We start from the raw sequence: 23276 nt of genomic DNA, 5'->3' as shown, positions 1-23276 counted from the left end.
GGCACATGGAAAGGGACCCTTGGTCTCCCGCCTCAGCTGGAGAGGCGTCCCAATTGCCCTGCCAAGCCTCGAGGAGAATCTCGAGTTGTCCCTCGCAACTAGGCAGGAGTCCTGCCGTCGCTGAACAAACACGTGTGTGGAAGGGCCATCCCCGTCATAACTCGAGAATATACCCCAGGTTCCCGCCGCAACTCGAGAAAAACCATGAGACTTCCCCCTCGCTGCGAGATGAGCCCCGATTAACCTGCACTGCGTGCAGAGCAATTCCGTGTTGCACATCAAACATGAAAGGAGCCTTGATTTCCTTGATGGCACTCCAGAGAAACCCCAAGAACACTGTTTCAAGGCTACAGGGATCCTGAGGTCACTGTAGAAACACGAAAGAGCTCCGTGGACGAAAAATCAACTCGAGATGAGAGGTTAGTCCCTGGCTTCGAATCCAGAGGAATACCACCTTACCACAAGCACCTCAAGAGGAGGCTTCTCTCAGCTCTAGGTATGTGAGAGGGACCCTGAGTTTGCGGCCTCAAGTGGAATGGACACCTAGATGCCCTGACGCGAAATAAGGCCGGATATCCCTGCAGTGACTTGAATGCAGGCTCGTCTTGCATTTCCCAAGACGAAAGGATGTCTGAATCCCCTGAGGAGACCACAGAGAAAGACCTAGTTCCCCACCTCATCATGACCGGAGGCCTCACATCCTTTGAAAACTCCAGAGGTACGCGGAGATCAGTGCCTCCAAAGGAGACGATGCCTGACTCCTCGTGAAACTTTATAGGATTCCCAGGATTCCTGTGGCACATGGAAAGGGACCCTTGGTCTCCCGCCTCAGCTGGTGGGGCGTCCCAATTGCCCTGCCAAGCCTCGAGGAGAATCCCGAGTTGTCCCTCGCAACTAGGCAGGAGTCCTGACGTCGCTGAACAAACACGTGTGTGGAAGGGCCATCCCCGTCTTAACTCGAGAATATTCCCCAGGTTCCCCCCGCAACTCGAGAAAAACCATGAGACTTCCCCCTCGCCGCGAGATGCGGCCCGATTTCCCAGCACTGCCTGCAGAGCAATTCCGTGTTGCACATCACACATGAAAGGAGCCTTGATTTCCTTGATGGCACTCCAGAGAAACCCCAAGAACACTGTTTCAAGGCTAGAGGGATCCTGAGGTCACTGCAGCAACAAGAAAGAGCTCCGTGGACCAAAAATCAACACGAGATGAGAGGTTAGTCCCTGGCTTCGACTCCAGAGGAATACCACCTTACCACAAGCACCTCAAGAGGAGGCTTCTCTCAGCTCTACCTATGTGAGAGGGACCCTGAGTTTGCGGCCTCAAGTGGAATGGAGACCGCGATGCCCTGACTCGAAATAAGGCCGGATATCCCTGCAGTGACTTGAATGCAGGCTCGTCTTGCATCTCCCAAGACGAAAGGATGTCTGAATCCCCTGTGGAGACCACAGAGAAAGACGTAGTTCCCCACCTCATCGCGACCGGAGGCCTCTCATCCTTTGAAAACTCCAGAGGTACGCGGAGATCAGTGCCTCCAAATTAGACGATGCCTGACTCCTCGTGAAACTTGATAGGAGTTCCAGGATTGCTCTGGCACATGGAAAGGGACCCTTGGTCTCCTGCGTCAGCTGGAGAGGTGTCCCAATTGCCCTACCAAGCCTCGAGGAGAATCCCGAGTTGTCCCTCGCAACTAGGCAGGAGTCCTGCCGTCGCTGAACTAACACGTGTGTGGAAGGGCCATCCCCGTCGTAACTCGAGAATATACCCCAGGTTCCCTCCGCAACTCGAGAAAAACCGTGAGATTTCCCCCTCGCCGCGAGATGAGGCCCGAATCCCCCGCACTGCGTGGAGAGCAATTCCGTGTTGCACATCACACATGAAAGGAGCCTTGATTTCCTTGATGGCACTCCAGAGAAACCCCAAGAACACTGTTTCAAGGCTAGAGGGATCCTGAGGTCACTGTAGCAACACGAAAGAGCTCCGTGGACCAAAAATTAACTCGAGATGAGAGGTTAGTCCCTGGCTTCGACTCCAGAAAAATACCACCTTACCACAAGCACCTCAAGAAGAGGCTTCTCTCAGCTCTAGGTATGTGAGAGGGACCCTGATTTTGCGGCCTCAAGTGGAATGGACATCGCGATGCCCTGACTCGAAATAAGGCCGGATATCCCTGCAGTGACTTGAAAGCAGGCTCGTCTTGCATCTCCCAAGACGAAAGGATGTCTGAATCCCCTGTGGAGACCACAGAGAAAGACCTAGTTCCCCACCTCATCCCGACCGGAGGCCTCACATCCTTTGAAAACTCCAGAGGTACGCGGAGATCAGTGCCTCCAAAGGAGACGATGCCTGACTCCTCGTGAAACTTGATAGGAGTCCCAGGATTCCTGTGGCACTTGGAAAGGGACCCTTGGTCTCCCGCCTCAGCTGGAGAGGCGTCCCAATTGCCCTGCCAAGCCTCGAGGAGAATCCCGAGTTGTCCCTCGCAACTAGGCAGGAGTCCTGACGTCGCTGAACAAACACCTGGGTGGAAGGGCCATCCCCGTCGTAACTCGAGAATATACCCCAGGTTCCCGCCGCAACTCGAGAAAAACCATGAGACTTCCCCCTCGCCGCGAGATGAGGCCCGATTCCCCTGCAATGCGTGCAGAGCAATTCCGTGTTGCACATCACACATTAAAGGAGCCTTAATTTCCTTGATGGCACTCCAGAGAAACCCCAAGAACACTGTTTCAAGGCTAGAGGGATCCTGAGGTCACTGTAGCAACACGAAAGAGCTCCGTGGACCAAAAATCAACTCGAGATGAGAGGTTAGTCCCTGGATTCAACTCCAGAGGAATACCACCTTACCACAAGCACCTCAAGAGGAGGCTTCTCTCAGCTCTAGGTATGTGAGAGGGACCCTGAGTTTGCGGCCTCAAGTGGAATGGACACCGCGATGCCCTGACGCAAAATAAGGCCGGATATTCCTGCAGTGACTTGAATGCAGGCTCGTCTTTCATCTCCCAAGACGAAAGGATGTCTGAATCCCCTGTGGAGACCACAGAGAAAGACCTAGTTCCCCACCTCATCGCGACCGGAGGCCTCACATCCTTTGAAAACTCCAGAGGTACGCGGAGATCAGTGCCTCCAAAAGGGACTATGCCTGACTCCTCGTGAAACTTGATAGGAGTCCCAGGATTGCTCTGGCACGTGGAAAGGGACCCTTGGTCTCCCGCCTCAGCTGGAGAGGCGTCCCAATTGCCCTGCCAAGCCTCGAGGAGAATCCCGAGATGTCCCTGCAACTAGGCAGGAGTCCTGACGTTGCTGAACAAACACGTGGGTGGAAGGGCCATCCCCGTCGTAACTCGAGAATATACCCCAGGTTCCCGCCGCAACTCGAGAAAAACCATGAGACTTCCCCCTCGCCGCGAGATGAGGCCTGATTCCCCTGCACTGCCTGCAGAGTAATTCCGTGTTGCACATCACACATGAAAGGAGCCTTGATTTCCTTGATGGCACTCAAGAGAAACCGCAAGAACACTGTTTCAAGGCTAGAGGAATCCTGAGGTCACTGTAGCAACACGAAAGAGCTCCGTGGACCAAAAATCAACTCGAGATGAGAGGTTAGTCCCTGGCTTCGACTCCAGAGGAATACCACCTTACCACAAGCACATCAAGAGGAGGCTTCTCTCAGCTCTAGGTATGTGAGAGGGACCCTGAGTTTGCGGCCTCAAGTGGAATGGAGACCGCGATGCCCTGACTCGAAATAAGGCCGTATATCCCTGCAGTGACTTGAATGCAGGCTCGTCTTGCATCTCCCAAGACGAAAGGATGTCTGAATCCCCTGTGGAGACCACAGAGAAAGACCTAGTTCCCCACCTCATCGCGACCGGAGGCCTCACATCCTTTGAAAACTCCAGAGGTACGCGGAGATCAGTGCCTCCAAAGGAGACGATGCCTGACTCCTGGTGAAACTTGATAGGAGTCCCAGGATTCCTGTGGCACGTGGAAAGGGACCCTTGGTCTCCCGCCTCAGCTGGAGAGGCGTCCCAATTGCCCTGCCAAGCCTCGAGGAGAATCCCGAGTTGTCCCTCGCAACTAGGCAGGAGTCCTGACGTCGCTGAACAAACACGTGGGTGGAAGGGCCATCCCCGTCGTAACTCGAGAATATACCCCAGGTTCCCGCCGCAACTCGAGAAAAACCATGAGACTTCCCCCTCGCCGCAAAATGAGGCCCGATACCCTGCACTGCGTGCCGAGCAATTCCCTGTTGCACATCACACATGAAAGGAGCCTTGATTTCCTTGATGGCACTCCAGAGAAACCCCAAGAACACTGTTTCAAGGCGAGAGGGAAACGGAGGTCACTGTAGCAACACGAAAGATCTCCGAGGACCAAAAATCAACTCGAGATGAGAGGTTATTCCCTGGCTTCGACTCCAGAGGAATACCACCTTACCACAAGCACCTCAAGAGAAGGCTTCTCTTAGCTCCAGGTATGTGAGAGGGACCTTGAGTTTGCTGCCTCAAGTGGAATGGAAACCGCGATGCCCAACTCGAAATCAGGCCGGATATCCCTGCAGTGACTTGAATGCAGGCTCGTCTTGCATCTCCCAAGACGAAAGGATGTCTGAATCCTCTGTGGAGACCACAGAGAAAGACCTAGATCCCCACCTCATCGCGACCGGAGGCCTCACATCCTTTGTAAACTCCAGAGGTACGCGGAGATCAGTGCCTCCAAAGGAGACGATGCCTGACTCCTCGTGAAACTTGATAGGAGTCGCAGGATTCCTGTGGCACGTGAAAGGGACCCTTGGTCTCCCGCCTCAGCTGGAGAGGCGTCCCAATTGCCCTGCCAAGCCTCGAGGAGAATCCCGAGTTTCCCTCGCAACTAGGCAGAAGTCTGACGTCGCTGAAGAAACACGTGTGTGGAAGGGCCATTACCGTCGTAACTCGAGAATATACCCCAGGTTCCCGCCGCAACTCGAGAAAAACCATGAGACTTCCCCCTCGACGCGAGATGAGACCCGATTCCCCTGCACTGCATGCAGAGCAATTCCGTGTTGCACATCAAACAAGAAAGGAGCCTTGATTTCCTTGATGGCACTCCAGAGAAACCCCAAGAACACTGTTTCAAGGCTAGAGAGATCCCGAGGTCACTGTAGCACACGAAAGAGCTCCTTGGACCACAAATCAACTCGAGATGAGAGGTTAGTCCCTGGCTTCGACTCCAGAGGAATACCACCTTACCACAAGCACCTCAAGAGGAGGCTTCTCTCAGCTCTAGGTATGTGAGAGGGACCCTGAGTTTGCGGCCTCAAGTGGAATGGACACTGCGATGCCCTGACTCGAAATAAGGCCGGATATCCCTGCAGTGACTTGAATGCAGGCTCGTCTTGCATCTCCCAAGACGAAAGGATGTCTGAACCCCTGTGGAGACCACAGAGAAAGACGTAGTTACCAACCTCATCGCCACCGGAGGCCTCACATCCTTTGAAAACTCCAGAAGTACGCAGAGATCAGTGCCTCCAAAGGAGACGATGCCTGACTCCTCGTGAAACTTGATAGTAGTCCCAGGATTCCTGTGGCACGTGGAAAGGGACCCTTGGTCTCCCGCCTCAGCTGGAGAGGCGTCCCAATTGCCCTGCCAAGCCTCAAGGAGAACCCCGAGTTGTCCCTCGCAACTAGGCAGGAGTCCTGACTTCGCTGAACAAACACGTGGTTGGAAAGGCCATCAACGTTGTAAATCGAGAATATACCCCAGGTTCCCGCCTCAACTCGAGAAAAACCATGAGACTTCCCCCTCGCTGCGAGTTGAGGCCCGATTCCCCTGCACTGCGTGCAGAGCAATTCCGTGTTGCACATCACACATGAAAGGAGCCTTGATTTCCTTGATGGCACTCCAGCGAAACCCCAAGAACACTGTTTCAAGGTTGAGGGATCCTGAGGTCACTGTAGCAACACGAAAGAGCTCCGTGGAACAAAAATCAACTCGAGATGAGAGGTTAGTCCCTGGCTTCGACTCCAGAGGAATACCACCTTACCACAAGCACCTCAAGAGGAGGCGTCTCTCAGCTTTAGGTTTGTGAGAGGGACCCTGAGTTTGCGGCCTCAAGTGGAATGGACAACGCGATGCCCTAACTCGAAATAAGGCCGGATATCCCTGCAGTGACTTGAATGCAGGCTCGTTTTGCATCTCCCAAGATGAACGGATGTCTGAATCCCCTGTGGAGACCACAGAGAAAGACGTAGTTCCCCACCTCATCGCGACCGGAGGCCTCACATCCTTTGAAAACTCCAGAGGTACGCGGAGATCAGTGCCTCCAAAGGAGACGATGCCTGACTCCTGGTGAAACTTGATAGGAGTCCCAGGATTCCTGTGGCACGTGGAAAGGGACCCTTGGTCTCCCGCCTCAGCTGGAGAGGCGTCCCAATTGCCCTGCCAAGCCTCGAGGAGAATCCCGAGTTGTCCCTCGCAACTAGGCAGGAGTCCTGACGTCGCTGAACAAACACGTGTCTGGAAGGGCCATCCCCGTCATAACTCGAGATTATACCCCAGGTTCCCGCCGCAACTCGAGAAAAACCATGAGACTTCCCCCTCGCTGCGAGATGAGGCCCGATTAACCTGCACTGCGTTCAGAGCAATTCCGTGTTGCACATCAAACATGAAAGGAGCCTTGATTTCCTTGATGGCACTCCACAGAAACCCCAAGAACACTGTTTCAAGGCTACAGGGATCCTGAGGTCACTGTAGAAACACGAAAGAGCTCCGTGGACGAAAAATCAACTCGAGATGAGAGGTTAGTCCCTGGCTTCGATTCCAGAGGAATACCACCTTACCACAAGCAACTCAAGATGAGGCTTCTCTCAGCTCTAGGTATTATAGAGGGACCCTGATTTTGCGGCCTCAAGTGGAATGGACACCGTGATGCCCTGACTCGAAATAAGGCCGGATATCCCTGCAGTGACTTGAATGCAGGCTCGTCTTGCATTTCCCAAAATGAAAGGTTGTCTGAATCCCCTATGGAGACCACAGAGAAAGACCTAGTTCCCCACCTCATCGCGACCGGAGGCCTCACATCCTTTGAAAAGTTCAGAGTTACACGGAGATCAGTGCCTCCAAAGGAGACGATGCCTGACTCCTCGTGAAACTTGATAGGAGTCCCAGGATTCCTGTGGCACGTGGAAAGGGACCCTTGGTCTCCCGCCTCAGCTGGAGAGGCGTCCCAATTGCCCTGCCAAGCCTCGAGGAGAATCCCGAGTTGTCCCTCGCAACTAGGCAGGAGTCCTGACGTCGCTGAACAAACACGTGGGTGGAAGGGTCATCTCCGTCATAACTGGAGAATATACCCAGGATCCCGCCGCAACTCGAGAAAAACCATGAGACTTCCCCCTCGCCGCGAGATGAGGCCCGATTCCCCTGCACTGCGTGCAGAGCAATTCCGTGTTGCACATCACACATGAAAGGAGCCTTCATTTCCTTGATGGCACTCCAGAGAAAACCCAAGAACACTGTTTCAAGGCTGGAGGGATCCTGAGGTCCCTGTAGCAGCACGAAAGAGCTCCGTGGACCATGAATCAACTCGAAATGAGAGGTTAGTCCCTGGCTTCGACTCCAGAGGAATACCACCTTACCACAAGCACCTCAAGAGGAGGCTTCTCTCAGCTCTAGGTATGTGAGAGGGACCCTGAGTTTGCGGCCTCAAGTGGAATGGACACCTAGATGTCCTGACTCGAAATAAGGCCGGATATCCCTGCAGTGACTTGAATGCAGGCTCGTCTTGCATCTCCCAAGACGAAAGGATGTCTGAATCCCCTGTGGAGACCACAGAGAAAGACCTAGTTCCCCACCTCATCACGACCGGAGGCCTCACATCCTTTGAAAACTCCAGAGGTACGCGGAGATCAGTGCCTCCAAAGGAGACGATGCCTGACTCCTCGTGAAACTTGATAGGATTCCCAGGATTCCTGTGGCACGTGGAAAGGGACCCTTGGTCTCCCGCCTCAGCTGGAGGGGCGTCCCAATTGCCCTGCCAAGCCTCGAGGAGAATCCCGAGTTGTCCCTCGCAACTAGGCAGGAGTCCTGACGTCGCTGAACAAACACTTGTGTGGAAGGGCCATCGCCGTCGTAACTCGAGAATATTCCCAAGGTTCCCCCCGCAACTCGAGAAAAACCATGAGACTTCCCCCTCGCCAAGAGATGCGGCCCGATTTCCCTGCACTGCCTGCAGAGCAATTCCGTGTTGCACATCACACATGAAAGGAGCCTTGATTTCCTTGATGGCACTCCAGAGAAACCCCACGAACACTGTTTCAAGGCTAGAGGGATCCTGAGGTCACTGCAGCAACACAAAAGAGCTCCGTGAACCAAAAATCAACACGAGATGAGAGGTTAGTCCCTGGCTTCGACTCCAGAGGAATACCACCTTACCACAAGCACCTCAACAGGAGGCTTCTCTCAGCTCTAGCTATGTGAGAGGGACCCTGAGTTTGCGGCCTCAAGTGGAATGGAGACCGCGATGCCCTGACTAAAAATAAGGCCGGATATCCCTGCAGTGACTTGAATGCAGGCTCGTCTTGCATCTCCCAAGATGAAAGGATGTCTGAATCCCCTGTGGAGACCACAGAGAAAGACCTAGTTCCCCACCTCATGGCGACCGGAGGCCTCACATCCTTTGAAAACTCCAGAGGTACGCGGAGATCAGTGCCTCCAAAGGAGACGATGCCTGACTCCTCGTGAAACTTGATAGGCGTCGCAGGATTGCTCTGGCACATGGAAAGGGACTCTTGGTCTCCCGCCTCAGCTGGAGAGGCGTCCCAATTGCCCTGCCAAGCATCGAGGAGAATCCCGAGTTGTCCCTCGCAACTAGGCAGGAGTCCTGACGTCGCTGAACAAACACGTGGGTGGAAGGGCCATCCCCGTCGTAACTCGAGAATATACCCCAGGTTCCCGCAGCAACTCGAGAAAAACCATGAGACTTCCCCCTCGCCGCGAGATGAGGCCCGATTCCCCTGCAATGCGTGCAGAGCAATTCCGTGTTGCACATCACACATGGAAGGAGCCTTAATTTCCTTGATGGCACTCCAGAGAAACCCCAAGAACACTGTTTCAATGCTAGAGGGATCCTGAGGTCACTGTAGCAACACGAAAGTGCTCCGTGGACCAAAAATCAACTCGAGATGAGAAGTTAGTCCCTGGCTTCGACTCCAGAGGAATACCACCTTACCACAAGCAACTCAAGAGGAGGCTTCTCTCAGCTCTAGGTATGTGAGAGGGACCCTGAGTTTGCAGCCTCAAGTGGAATGAACACCGCGATGCCCTGACTCGAAATAAGGCCGGATATCCCTGCAGTGACTTGAATGCAGGCTCGTCTTGCATCTCCCAAGATGAACCGGATGTCTGAATCCCCTGTGGAGACCACAGAGAATGACGTAGTTCCCCACCTCATCGTGACCGGAGGCCTCACATCCTTTGAAAACTCCAGAGGTACGCGGAGATCAGTGCCTCCAAAGGAGACGATGCCTGACTCCTCGTGAAACTTGATAGGAGTCCCAGGATTCCTGTGGCACGTGGAAAGGAACACTTGGTCTCCCGCCTCAGCTGGAGAGGCGTCCCAATTGCCCTGCCAAGCCTCGAGGAGAATCCCGAGTTCTCCCTCGCAACTAGGCAGGAGTCCTGACATCGCTGAACAAACACGTGTGTGGAAGGGCCATCCCCGTCGTAACTCGAGAATATACCCCAGGTTCCCGCCGCAACTCGAGAAAAACCATGAGACTTCCCCCTCGCCGAGAAATGAGGCCCGATTCCCCTGCACTGCGTGCAGAGGAATTCTGTGTTGCACATCACACATGAAAGGAGCCTTGATTTCCTTGATGGCACTCCAGAGAAACCCCAAGAACACTGTTTCAAGGCTAGAGGGATCCTGAGGTCACTGTAGCAACACGAAAGAGCTCCGTGGACGAAAAATCAACTCGAAATGTGAGGTTAGTCCCTGGCTTCGACTCCAGAGGAATACCACCTTACCACAAGCACCTCAAGAGAAGGCTTCTCTCAGCTCTATGTACGTGAGAGGGACCCTGAGTTTGCGGCCTCAAGTGAAATAGACACCGCGATGCCCTGGCTCGAAATAAGGCCAGATATCCCTGCAGTGACTTGAATGCAGGCTCGTCTTGCATCTCCCAAGACGAAAGGATGTCTGAATTCCCTGTGGGGACCACAGAGAAAGACCTAGTTCCCCACCTCATCGTGACCGGAGGCCTCACATCCTTTGAAAACTACAGAGGTACGCGGAGATCAGTGCCTCCAAAGGAGACGATGCCTGACTCCTCGTGAAACTTGATAGGAGTCCCAGGATTCCTGTGGCACATGGAAAGGGACCCTTGGTCTCCCGCCTCAGCTGGAGAGGCGTCCCAATTGCCCTGCCAAGCCTCGAGGAGAATCCCGAGTTGTCCCTCGCAACTAGGCAGAAGTCTGACGTCGCTGAAGAAACACGTGTGTGGAAGGGCCATTACCGTCGTAACTCGAGAATATACCCCAGGTTCCCGCCGCAACTCGAGAAAAACCATGAGACTTCCCCCTCGACGCGAGATGAGACCCGATTCCCCTGCACTGCATGCAGAGCAATTCCGTGTTGCACATCAAACAAGAAAGGAGCCTTGATTTCCTTGATGGCACTCCAGAGAAACCCCAAGAACACTGTTTCAAGGCTAGAGAGATCCCGAGGTCACTGTAGCAACACGAAAGAGCTCCTTGGACCAAAAATCAACTCGAGATGAGAGGTTAGTCCCTGGCTTAGACTCCAGAGGAATACCACCTTACCACAAGCACCTCAAGAGGAGGCTTCTCTCAGCTCTAGGTATGTGAGAGGGACCCTGAGTTTGCGGCCTCAAGTGGAATGGACACCGCGATGCCCTGACTCGAAATAAGGCCGGATATTCCTGCAGTGACTTGAATGCAGGCTCGTCTTGCATCTCCCAAGACGAAAGGATGTCTGAACCCCTGTGGAGACCACAGAGAAAGACGTAGTTCCCCACCTCATCGCCACCGGAGGCCTCACATCCTTTGAAAACTGCAGAAGTACGCAGAGATCAGTGCCTCCAAAGGAGACAATGCCTGACTCCTCGTGAAACTTGATAGTAGTCCCAGGATTCCTGTGGCACGTGGAAAGGGACCCTTGGTCTCCCGCCTCAGCTGAAGAGGCGTCCCAATTGCCCTGCCAAGCCTCGAGGAGAACCCCGAGTTGTCCCTCGCAACTAGGCAGGAGTCCTGACTTCGCTGAACAAACACGTGGTTGGAAAGGCCATCAACGTTGTAAATCGAGAATATAGCCCAGGTTCCCGCCTCAACTCGAGAAAAACCATGAGACTTCCCCCTCGCCGCGAGATGAGGCCCGATTCCCCTGCACTGCGTGCAGAGCAATTCCGTGTTGCACATCACACATGAAAGGAGCCTTGATTTCCTTGATGGCACTCCAGCGAAACCCCAAGAACACTGTTTCAAGGTTGAGGGATCCTGAGGTCACTGTAGCAACACGAAAGAGCTCCGTGGAACAAAAATCAACTCGAGATGAGAGGTTAGTCCCTGGCTTCGACTCCAGAGGAATACCACCTTACCACAAGCACCTCAAGAGGAGGCGTCTCTCAGCTTTAGGTTTGTGAGAGGGACCCTGAGTTTGCGGCCTCAAGTGGAATGGACAACGCGATGCCCTAACTCGAAATAAGGCCGGATATCCCTGCAGTGACTTGAATGCAGGCTCGTTTTGCATCTCCCAAGATGAACAAATGTCTGAATCCCCTGTGGAGACCACAGAGAAAAACGTAGTTCCCCACTTCATCGCGACCGGAGGCCTCATATCCTTTGAAAACTCCAGAGGTACGCGGAGATCAGTGCCTCCAAAGGAGACGATGCCTGACTCCTGGTGAAACTTGATAGGAGTCCCAGGATTCCTGTGGCACGTGGAAAGGGACCCTTGGTCTCCCGCCTCAGCTGGAGAGGCGTCCCAATTGCCCTGCCAAGCCTCGAGGAGAATCCCGAGTTGTCCCTCGCAACTAGGCAGGAGTCCTGACGTCGCTGAACAAACACGTGTGTGGAAGGGCCATCCCCGTCATAACTCGAGATTATACCCCAGGTTCCCGCCGCAACTCGAGAAAAACCATGAGACTTCCCCCTCGCTGCGAGATGAGGCCCGATTAACCTGCACTGCGTGCAGAGCAATTCCGTGTTGCACATCAAACATGAAAGGAGCCTTGATTTCCTTGATGGCACTCCAGAGAAACCCCAAGAACACTGTTTCAAGGCTACAGGGATCCTGAGGTCACTGTAGAAACACGAAAGAGCTCCGTGGACGAAAAATCAACTCGAGATGAGAGGTTAGTCCCTGGCTTCGACTCCAGAGGAATACCACCTTACCACAAGCACCTCAAGAGGAGGCTTCTCTCAGCTCTAGGTATTATAGAGGGACCCTGATTTTGCGGCCTCAAGTGGAATGGACACCGTGATGCCCTGACTCGAAATAAGGCCGGATATCCCTGCAGTGACTTGAATGCAGGCTCGTCTTGCATTTCCCAAAATGAAAGGTTGTCTGAATCCCCTATGGAGACCACAGAGAAAGACCTAGTTCCCCACCTCATCGCGACCGGAGGCCTCACATCCTTTGAAAAGTTCAGAGTTACACGGAGATCAGTGCCTCCAAAGGAGACGATGCCTGACTCCTCGTGAAACTTGATAGGAGTCCCAGGATTCCTGTGGCACGTGGAAAGGGACCCTTGGTCTCCCGCCTCAGCTGGAGAGGCGTCCCAATTGCCCTGCCAAGCCTCGAGGAGAATCCCGAGTTGTCCCTCGCAACTAGGCAGGAGTCCTGACGTCGCTGAACAAACACGTGGGTGGAAGGGTCATCTCCGTCATAACTGGAGAATATACCCAGGATCCCGCCGCAACTCGAGAAAAACCATGAGACTTCCCCCTCGCCGCGAGATGAGGCCCGATTCCCCTGCACTGCGTGCAGAGCAATTCCGTGTTGCACATCACACATGAAAGGAGCCTTGATTTCCTTGATGGCACTCCAGAGAAACCCCAAGAACACTGTTTCAAGGCTGGAGGGATCCTGAGGTCCCTGTAGCAGCACGAAAGAGCTCCGTGGACCATGAATCAACTCGAAATGAGAGGTTAGTCCCTGGCTTCGACTCCAGAGGAATACCACCTTACCACAAGCACCTCAAGAGGAGGCTTCTCTCAGCTCTAGGTATGTGAGAGGGACCCTGAGGTTGCGGCCTCAAGTGGAATGGACACCTAGATGCCCTGACTCGAAATAAGGCCGGATATCCCTGCAGTGACTTGAATGCAGGCTCGTCTTGCATCTCCCAAGACGAAAGGATGTCTGAATCCCCTGTGGAGACCACAGAGAAAGACCTAGTTCCCCACCTCATCACGACCGGAGGCCTCACATCCTTAGAAAACTCCAGAGGTAACGCGGAGATCAGTGCCTCCAAAGGAGACGATGCCTGACTCCTCGTGAAACTTGATAGGATTCCCAGGATTCCTGTGGCACGTGGAAAGGGACCCTGGTCTCCCGCCTCAGCTGGAGGGGCGTCCCAATTGCCCTGCCAAGCCTCGAGGAGAATCCCGAGTTGTCCCTCGCAACTAGGCAGGAGTCCTGACGTCGCTGAACAAACACTTGTGTGGAAGGGCCATCCCCGTCGTAACTCGAGAATATTCCCAAGGTTCCCCCCGCAACTCGAGAAAAACCATGAGACTTCCCCCTCGCCAAGAGATGCGGCCCGATTTCCCTGCACTGCGTGCAGAGCAATTCCGTGTTGCACATCACACATGAATAGGAGCCATGATTTCCTTGATGGCACTCCAGAGAAACCCCAAGAACACTGTTTCAAGGCTAGAGGGATCCTGAGGTCACTGCAGCAACACAAAAGAGCTCCGTGAACCAAAAATCAACACGAGATGAGAGGTTAGTCCCTGGCTTCGACTCCAGGGATTACCACCTTACCACAAGCACCTCAACAGGAGGCTTCTCTCAGCTCTAGCTATGTGAGAGGGGACCCTGAGTTTGCGCCTCAAGTGGAATGGACACCGCGATTCCCTGACTCAAAATAAGGCCGGATATCCCTGCAGTGACTTGAATGCAGGCTCGTCTTGCATCTCCCCAAGATGAAAGGATGTTTGAATCCCCCTGTGGAGACCACAGAGAAAGACCTAGTTCCCCACCTCATGGCGACCGGAGGCCTCACATCCTTTGAAAACTCCAGAGGAACGCGGAGATCAGTGCCCTCCAAAGGGGACGATGCCTGACTACTCGTAAAACTTGATAGGAGTTCCAGGATTCCTGTGGCACGTGGATAAGGGACACTTGTTCACCCACCTCAGCTGGAGAGGCATCCAATTGCCATGCCAAGCCTCGAGGAGAATCCCGAGTTGTCCCTCGCAACTAGGCAGGAGTCCTGACGTCACTGAACAAACACGTGGGTGGAAGGGCTATCCCCGTCGTAACTCGAGAATATACCCCAGGTTCCCACCGCAACTCGAGAAAATCATGAGACTTCCCCCCTCGGTGCAAAATGAGGCCCGATACTCTGCACTGCATGCAGAGCAATTCCGTGTTGCACATCACACATGAAAGGAGCCTTGATTTCCTTGATGGCACTGCAGAGAAACCGCAAGAACACTGTTTCAAGGCTAGCGGGATCCTGAGGTCACTGTAGCAACAAGAAAGAGCTCCGTGGACCGAAAAAAAACTCGAGATGAGAGGTTAGTCCCTGCTTGGACTCCAGAGGAATACCACCTTACCACAAGCACCTCAAGAGGAGATTCTCTCAGCTCTAGGTATGTGAGAGGGACCCTGATTTTGCGGCCTCAAGTGGAATGGACACTGCGATGCCCTGACACGAAAATAAGGCCGGATATCCTTGCAGTGACTTGAGTGCAAGGCTCGTCTTGCATCTCCCAAGACAAAAGGATGTCTGAATCCCCTGTGGAGACCACAGAGAAAGACCTAGTTCCCCACCTCATCGTAACCGGAGGCCTCATATCCTTTGAAAACTCCAGAGGTACGCGGAGATCAGTGCCTCCAAAGGAGACGATGCCTGACTCCTGGTGAAACTTGATAGGAGTCCAGGATTCCTGTGGCACGTGGAAAGGGACCCTTGGTCTCCCGCTCCTCAGCTGGAGAGGCGTCCCCAATTGCCCTGCCAAGCCTCGAGGAGAATCCCGAGTTGTCCCTCGCAACTAGGCAGGAGTCCTGACGTCGCTGAACAAACACGTGTGTGGAAGGGCCAATCCCCGTCATAACTCGAGATTATACCCCAGGTTCCCGCCGCAACTCGAGAAAAACCATGAGACTTCCCCCTCGCTGCGAGATGAGGCCCGATTAACCTGCACTGCGTGCAGAGCAATTCCGTGTTGCACATCACACATGAAAGGAGCCTTGATTTCCTTGATGGCACTCCAGAGAAACCCCAAGAACACTGTTTTCAAGGCTAGAGGGATCCTGAGGTCACTGTAGCAACACGAAAGAGCTCCGTGGATGAAAAATCAACTCGAAATGTGAGGTTAGTCCCTGGCTTCGACTCCAGAGGAATACCACCTTACCACAAGCACCTCAAGAGAAGGCTTCTCTCAGCTCTATGTACGTGAGAGGGACCCTGAGTTTGCGGCCTCAAGTGAAATAGACACCCGCGATGCCCTGGCTCGAAATAAGGCCAGATATCCCTGCAGTGACTTGAATGCAGGCTCGTCTTGCATCTCCCAAGACGAAAGGATGTCTGAATTCCCTGTGGGGACCACAGAGAAAGACCTAGTTCCCCACCTCATCGTGACCGGAGGCCTCACATCCTTTGAAAACTACAGAGGTACGCGGAGATCAGTGCCTCCAAAGGAGACGATGCCTGACTCCTCGTGAAACTTGATAGGAGTCCCAGGATTCCTGTGGCACATGGAAAGGGACCCTTGGTCTCCCGCCTCAGCTGGAGAGGCGTCCCAATTGCCCTGCCAAGCCTCGAGGAGAATCCCGAGTTGTCCCTCGCAACTAGGCAGAAGTCTGACGTCGCTGAAGAAACACGTGTGTGGAAGGGCCATTACCGTCGTAACTCGAGAATATACCCCAGGTTCCCGCCGCAACTCGAGAAAAACCATGAGACTTCCCCCTCGACGCGAGATGAGACCCGATTCCCCTGCACTGCATGCAGAGCAATTCCGTGTTGCACATCAAACAAGAAAGGAGCCTTGATTTCCTTGATGGCACTCCAGAGAAAACCCCAAGAACACTGTTTCAAGGCTAGAGAGATCCCGAGGTCACTGTAGCAACACGAAAGAGCTCCTTGGACCAAAAATCAACTCGAGATGAGAGGTTAGTCCCTGGCTTAGACTCCAGAGGAATACCACCTTACCACAAGCACCTCAAGAGGAGGCTTCTCTCAGCTCTAGGTATGTGAGAGGGACCCTGAGTTTGCGGCCTCAAGTGGAATGGACACTGCGATGCCCTGACTCGAAATAAGGCCGGATATTCCTGCAGTGACTTGAATGCAGGCTCGTCTTGCATCTCCCAAGACGAAAGGATGTCTGAACCCCTGTGGAGACCACAGAGAAAGACGTAGTTCCCCACCTCATCGCCACCGGAGGCCTCACATCCTTTGAAAACTGCAGAAGTACACAGAGATCAGTGCCTCCAAAGGAGACAATGCCTGACTCCTCGTGAAACTTGATAGTAGTCCCAGGATTCCTGTGGCACGTGGAAAGGGACCCTTGGTCTCCCGCCTCAGCTGAAGAGGCGTCCCAATTGCCCTGCCAAGCCTCGAGGAGAACCCCGAGTTGTCCCTCGCAACTAGGCAGGAGTCCTGACTTCGCTGAACAAACACGTGGTTGGAAAGGCCATCAACGTTGTAAATCGAGAATATAGCCCAGGTTCCCGCCTCAACTCGAGAAAAACCATGAGACTTCCCCCTCGCCGCGAGATGAGGCCCGATTCCCCTGCACTGCGTGCAGAGCAATTCCGTGTTGCACATCACACATGAAAGGAGCCTTGATTTCCTTGATGGCACTCCAGCGAAACCCCAAGAACACTGTTTCAAGGTTGAGGGATCCTGAGGTCACTGTAGCAACACGAAAGAGCTCCGTGGAACAAAAATCAACTCGAGATGAGAGGTTAGTCCCTGGCTTCGACTCCAGAGGAATACCACCTTACCACAAGCACCTCAAGAGGAGGCGTCTCTCAGCTTTAGGTTTGTGAGAGGGACCCTGAGTTTGCGGCCTCAAGTGGAATGGACAACGCGATGCCCTAACTCGAAATAAGGCCGGATATCCCTGCAGTGACTTGAATGCAGGCTCGTTTTGCATCTCCCAAGATGAACAGATGTCTGAATCCCCTGTGGAGACCACAGAGAAAAACGTAGTTCCCCACTTCATCGCGACCGGAGGCCTCATATCCTTTGAAAACTCCAGAGGTACGCGGAGATCAGTGCCTCCAAAGGAGACGATGCCTGACTCCTGGTGAAACTTGATAGGAGTCCCAGGATTCCTGTGGCACGTGGAAAGGGACCCTTGGTCTCCCGCCTCAGCTGGAGAGGCGTCCCAATTGCCCTGCCAAGCCTCGAGGAGAATCCCGAGTTGTCCCTCGCAACTAGGCAGGAGTCCTGACGTCGCTGAACAAACACGTGTGTGGAAGGGCCATCCCCGTCATAACTCGAGATTATACCCCAGGTTCCCGCCGCAACTCGAGAAAAACCATGAGACTTCCCCCTCGCTGCGAGATGAGGCCCGATTAACCTGCACTGCGTGCAGAGCAATTCCGTGTTGCACATCAAACATGAAAGGAGCCTTGATTTCCTTGATGGCACTCCAGAGAAACCCCAAGAACACTGTTTCAAGGCTACAGGGATCCTGAGGTCACTGTAGAAACACGAAAGAGCTCCGTGGACGAAAAATCAACTCGAGATGAGAGGTTAGTCCCTGGCTTCGACTCCAGAGGAATACCACCTTACCACAAGCACCTCAAGAGGAGGCTTCTCTCAGCTCTAGGTATTATAGAGGGACCCTGATTTTGCGGCCTCAAGTGGAATGGACACCGTGATGCCCTGACTCGAAATAAGGCCGGATATCCCTGCAGTGACTTGAATGCAGGCTCGTCTTGCATTTCCCAAAATGAAAGGTTGTCTGAATCCCCTATGGAGACCACAGAGAAAGACCTAGTTCCCCACCTCATCGCGACCGGAGGCCTCACATCCTTTGAAAAGTTCAGAGTTACACGGAGATCAGTGCCTCCAAAGGAGACGATGCCTGACTCCTCGTGAAACTTGATAGGAGTCCCAGGATTCCTGTGGCACGTGGAAAGGGACCCTTGGTCTCCCGCCTCAGCTGGAGAGGCGTCCCAATTGCCCTGCCAAGCCTCGAGGAGAATCCCGAGTTGTCCCTCGCAACTAGGCAGGAGTCCTGACGTCGCTGAACAAACACGTGGGTGGAAGGGTCATCTCCGTCATAACTGGAGAATATACCCAGGATCCCGCCGCAACTCGAGAAAAACCATGAGACTTCCCCCTCGCCGCGAGATGAGGCCCGATTCCCCTGCACTGCGTGCAGAGCAATTCCGTGTTGCACATCACACATGAAAGGAGCCTTGATTTCCTTGATGGCACTCCAGAGAAACCCCAAGAACACTGTTTCAAGGCTGGAGGGATCCTGAGGTCCCTGTAGCAGCACGAAAGAGCTCCGTGGACCATGAATCAACTCGAAATGAGAGGTTAGTCCCTGGCTTCGACTCCAGAGGAATACCACCTTACCACAAGCACCTCAAGAGGAGGCTTCTCTCAGCTCTAGGTATGTGAGAGGGACCCTGAGGTTGCGGCCTCAAGTGGAATGGACACCTAGATGCCCTGACTCGAAATAAGGCCGGATATCCCTGCAGTGACTTGAATGCAGGCTCGTCTTGCATCTCCCAAGACGAAAGGATGTCTGAATCCCCTGTGGAGACCACAGAGAAAGACCTAGTTCCCCACCTCATCACGACCGGAGGCCTCACATCCTTAGAAAACTCCAGAGGTACGCGGAGATCAGTGCCTCCAAAGGAGACGATGCCTGACTCCTCGTGAAACTTGATAGGATTCCCAGGATTCCTGTGGCACGTGGAAAGGGACCCTTGGTCTCCCGCCTCAGCTGGAGGGGCGTCCCAATTGCCCTGCCAAGCCTCGAGGAGAATCCCGAGTTGTCCCTCGCAACTAGGCAGGAGTCCTGACGTCGCTGAACAAACACTTGTGTGGAAGGGCCATCCCCGTCGTAACTCGAGAATATTCCCAAGGTTCCCCCCGCAACTCGAGAAAAACCATGAGACTTCCCCCTCGCCAAGAGATGCGGCCCGATTTCCCTGCACTGCGTGCAGAGCAATTCCGTGTTGCACATCACACATGAAAGGAGCCATGATTTCCTTGATGGCACTCCAGAGAAACCCCAAGAACACTGTTTCAAGGCTAGAGGGATCCTGAGGTCACTGCAGCAACACAAAAGAGCTCCGTGAACCAAAAATCAACACGAGATGAGAGGTTAGTCCCTGGCTTCGACTCCAGGGGATTACCACCTTACCACAAGCACCTCAACAGGAGGCTTCTCTCAGCTCTAGCTATGTGAGAGGGACCCTGAGTTTGCGGCCTCAAGTGGAATGGAGACCGCGATGCCCTGACTAGAAATAAGGCCGGATATCCCTGCAGTGACTTGAATGCAGGCTCGTCTTGCATCTCCCAAGACGAAAGGATGTCTGAATCCCCTGTGGAGACCACAGAGAAAGACCTAGTTCCCCACCTCATCGCGACCGGAGGCCTCACATCCTTTGAAAACTCCAGAGGTACGCGGAGATCAGTGCCTCCAAAGGAGACGATGCCTGACTCCTGGTGAAACTTGATAGGAGTCCCAGGATTCCTGTGGCACGTGGAAAGGGACCCTTGGTCTCCCGCCTCAGCTGGAGAGGCGTCCCAATTGCCCTGCCAAGCCTCGAGGAGAATCCCGAGTTGTCCCTCGCAACTAGGCAGGAGTCCTGACGTCGCTGAACAAACACGTGGGTGGAAGGGCCATCCCCGTCGTAACTCGAGAATATACCCCAGGTTCCCGCCGCAACTCGAGAAAAACCATGAGACTTCCCCCTCGCCGTGAGATGCGGCCCGATTTCCCTGCACTGCCTGCAGAGCAATTCCGTGTTGCACATCACACATGAAAGGAGCCTTGATTTCCTTGATGGCACTCCAGAGAAACCCCAAGAACACTGTTTCAAGGCTAGAGGGATCCTGAGGTCACTGTAGCAACACGAAAGAGCTCCGTGGACCAAAAATCAACTCGAGATGAGAGGTTAGTCCCTGGCTTCGACTCCAGGGGAATACCACCTTACCACAAGCACCTCAAGAGGAGGCTTCTCTCAGCTCTAGGTATGTGAGAGGGACCCTGAGTTTGCGGCCTCAAGTGGAATGGACACTGCAATGCCCTGACGCGAAATGAGGCCGGATATCCCTGCAGTGACTTGAATGCCGGCTCGTCTTGCATCTCCCAAGATGAAAGGATGTCTGAATCCCCTGTGGAGACCACAGAGAAAGACGTAGTTCCCCACGTCATCGCGACCGGAAGCCTCATATCCTTTGAAAACTCCAGAGGTACGCGGAGATCAGTGCCTCCAAAGGAGACGATGCCTGACTCCTCATGAAACTTGATTCGAGTCCCAGGATTCCTGTGGCACGTGGAAAGGGACCCTTGGTCTCCCGCCTCAGCTGGAGAGGCGTCCCAATTGCCCTGCCAAGCCTCGAGGAGAATCCCGAGTTGTCCCTCGTAACTAGGCAGGAGTCCTGACGTCGCTGAACAAACACGTGGGTGGAAGGGTCATCCCCGTCCTAACTCGAGAATATACCCCAGGTTCCCGCGGCAACTCGCGAAAAACCATGAGACTTCCCCCTCGCCGCAAGATGAGGACCGATTCCCCTGCACTGCATGCAGAGCAATTCCGTGTTGCACATCACACATGGAAGGAGCCTTGATTTCCTTGATGGCACTCCAGAGAAACCCCAAGAACACTGTTTCAAGGCTAGAGGGATCCTGAGGTCACTGTAGCAACACGAAAGAGCTCCGTGGACCAAAAATCAACTCGAGATGAGAGGTTAGTCCCTGGCTTCGACTCCAGGGGAATACCACCTTACCACAAGCACCTCAAGAGGAGGCTGCTCTCAGCTCTAGGTATGTGAGAAGTACCCTGATATTACGGCCTCAAGTGGAATGGACACCGCGATTCCCTGACTCAAAATAAGGCCGGATATCCCTGCAGTGACTTGAATGCAGGCTCGTCTTGCATCTCCCAAGATGAAAGGATGTTTGAATCCCCTGTGGAGACCACAGAGAAAGACCTAGTTCCCCACCTCATGGCGACCGGAGGCCTCACATCCTTTGAAAACTCCAGAGGTACGCGGAGATCAGTGCCTCCAAAGGGGACGATGCCTGACTACTCGTAAAACTTGATAGGAGTTCCAGGATTCCTGTGGCACGTGGAAAGGGACACTTGTTCACCCACCTCAGCTGGAGAGGCATCCCAATTGCCATGCCAAGCCTCGAGGAGAATCCCGAGTTGTCCCTCGCAACTAGGCAGGAGTCCTGACGTCACTGAACAAACACGTGGGTGGAAGGGCTATCCCCGTCGTAACTCGAGAATATACCCCAGGTTCCCACCGCAACTCGAGAAAATCATGAGACTTCCCCCTCGGTGCAAAATGAGGCCCGATACTCTGCACTGCATGCAGAGCAATTCCGTGTTGCACATCACACATGAAAGGAGCCTTGATTTCCTTGATGGCACTGCAGAGAAACCGCAAGAACACTGTTTCAAGGCTAGCGGGATCCTGAGGTCACTGTAGCAACAAGAAAGAGCTCCGTGGACCGAAAAAAAACTCGAGATGAGAGGTTAGTCCCTGGCTTGGACTCCAGAGGAATACCACCTTACCACAAGCACCTCAAGAGGAGGATTCTCTCAGCTCTAGGTATGTGAGAGGGACCCTGATTTTGCGGCCTCAAGTGGAATGGACACTGCGATGCCCTGACACGAAATAAGGCCGGATATCCTTGCAGTGACTTGAGTGCAGGCTCGTCTTGCATCTCCCAAGACAAAAGGATGTCTGAATCCCCTGTGGAGACCACAGAGAAAGACCTAGTTCCCCACCTCATCGTAACCGGAGGCCTCATATCCTTTGAAAACTCCAGAGGTACGCGGAGATCAGTGCCTCCAAAGGAGACGATGCCTGACTCCTGGTGAAACTTGATAGGAGTCCCAGGATTCCTGTGGCACGTGGAAAGGGACCCTTGGTCTCCCGCCTCAGCTGGAGAGGCGTCCCAATTGCCCTGCCAAGCCTCGAGGAGAATCCCGAGTTGTCCCTCGCAACTAGGCAGGAGTCCTGACGTCGCTGAACAAACACGTGTGTGGAAGGGCCATCCCCGTCATAACTCGAGATTATACCCCAGGTTCCCGCCGCAACTCGAGAAAAACCATGAGACTTCCCCCTCGCTGCGAGATGAGGCCCGATTAACCTGCACTGCGTGCAGAGCAATTCCGTGTTGCACATCAAACATGAAAGGAGCCTTGATTTCCTTGATGGCACTCCAGAGAAACCCCACGAACACTGTTTCAAGGCTAGAGGGATCCTGAGGTCACTGTAGAAACACGAAAGAGCTCCGTGGACGAAAAATCAACTCGAGATGAAAGGTTAGTCCCTGGCTTCGACTCCAGAGGAATACCACCTTACCACAAGCACCTCAAGAGGAGGCTTCTCTCAGCTCTAGGTATTATAGAGGGACCCTGAGTTTGCGGCCTCAAGTGGAATGGACACCGTGATGCCCTGACTCGAAATAAGGCCGGATATCCCTGCAGTGACTTGAATGCAGGCTCGTCTTGCATTTTCCAAAATGAAAGGTTGTCTGAATCCCCTATGGAGACCACAGAGAAAGACCTAGTTCCCCACCTCATCGCGACCGGAGGCCTCACATCCTTTGAACAGTTCAGAGTTACACGGAGATCAGTGCCTCCAAAGGAGACGATGCCTGACTCCTCGTGAAACTTGATAGGAGTCCCAGGATTCCTGTGGCACGTGGAAAGGGACCCTTGGTCTCCCGCCTCAGCTGGAGAGGCGTCCCAATTGCCCTGCCAAGCCTCGAGGAGAATCCCGAGTTGTCCCTCGCAACTAGGCAGGAGTCCTGACGTCGCTGAACAAACACGTGGGTGGAAGGGTCATCTCCGTCATAACTGGAGAATATACCCAGGATCCCGCCGCAACTCGAGAAAAAGC

Source organism: Cervus elaphus, chromosome 32 (genome assembly GCF_910594005.1).
Source record: "Cervus elaphus chromosome 32, mCerEla1.1, whole genome shotgun sequence".
Lineage (NCBI taxonomy): Eukaryota > Metazoa > Chordata > Mammalia > Artiodactyla > Cervidae > Cervus > Cervus elaphus.
The sequence above is the reverse complement of the archived record's forward strand: the minus strand, read 5'-3'. Positions refer to the sequence as shown.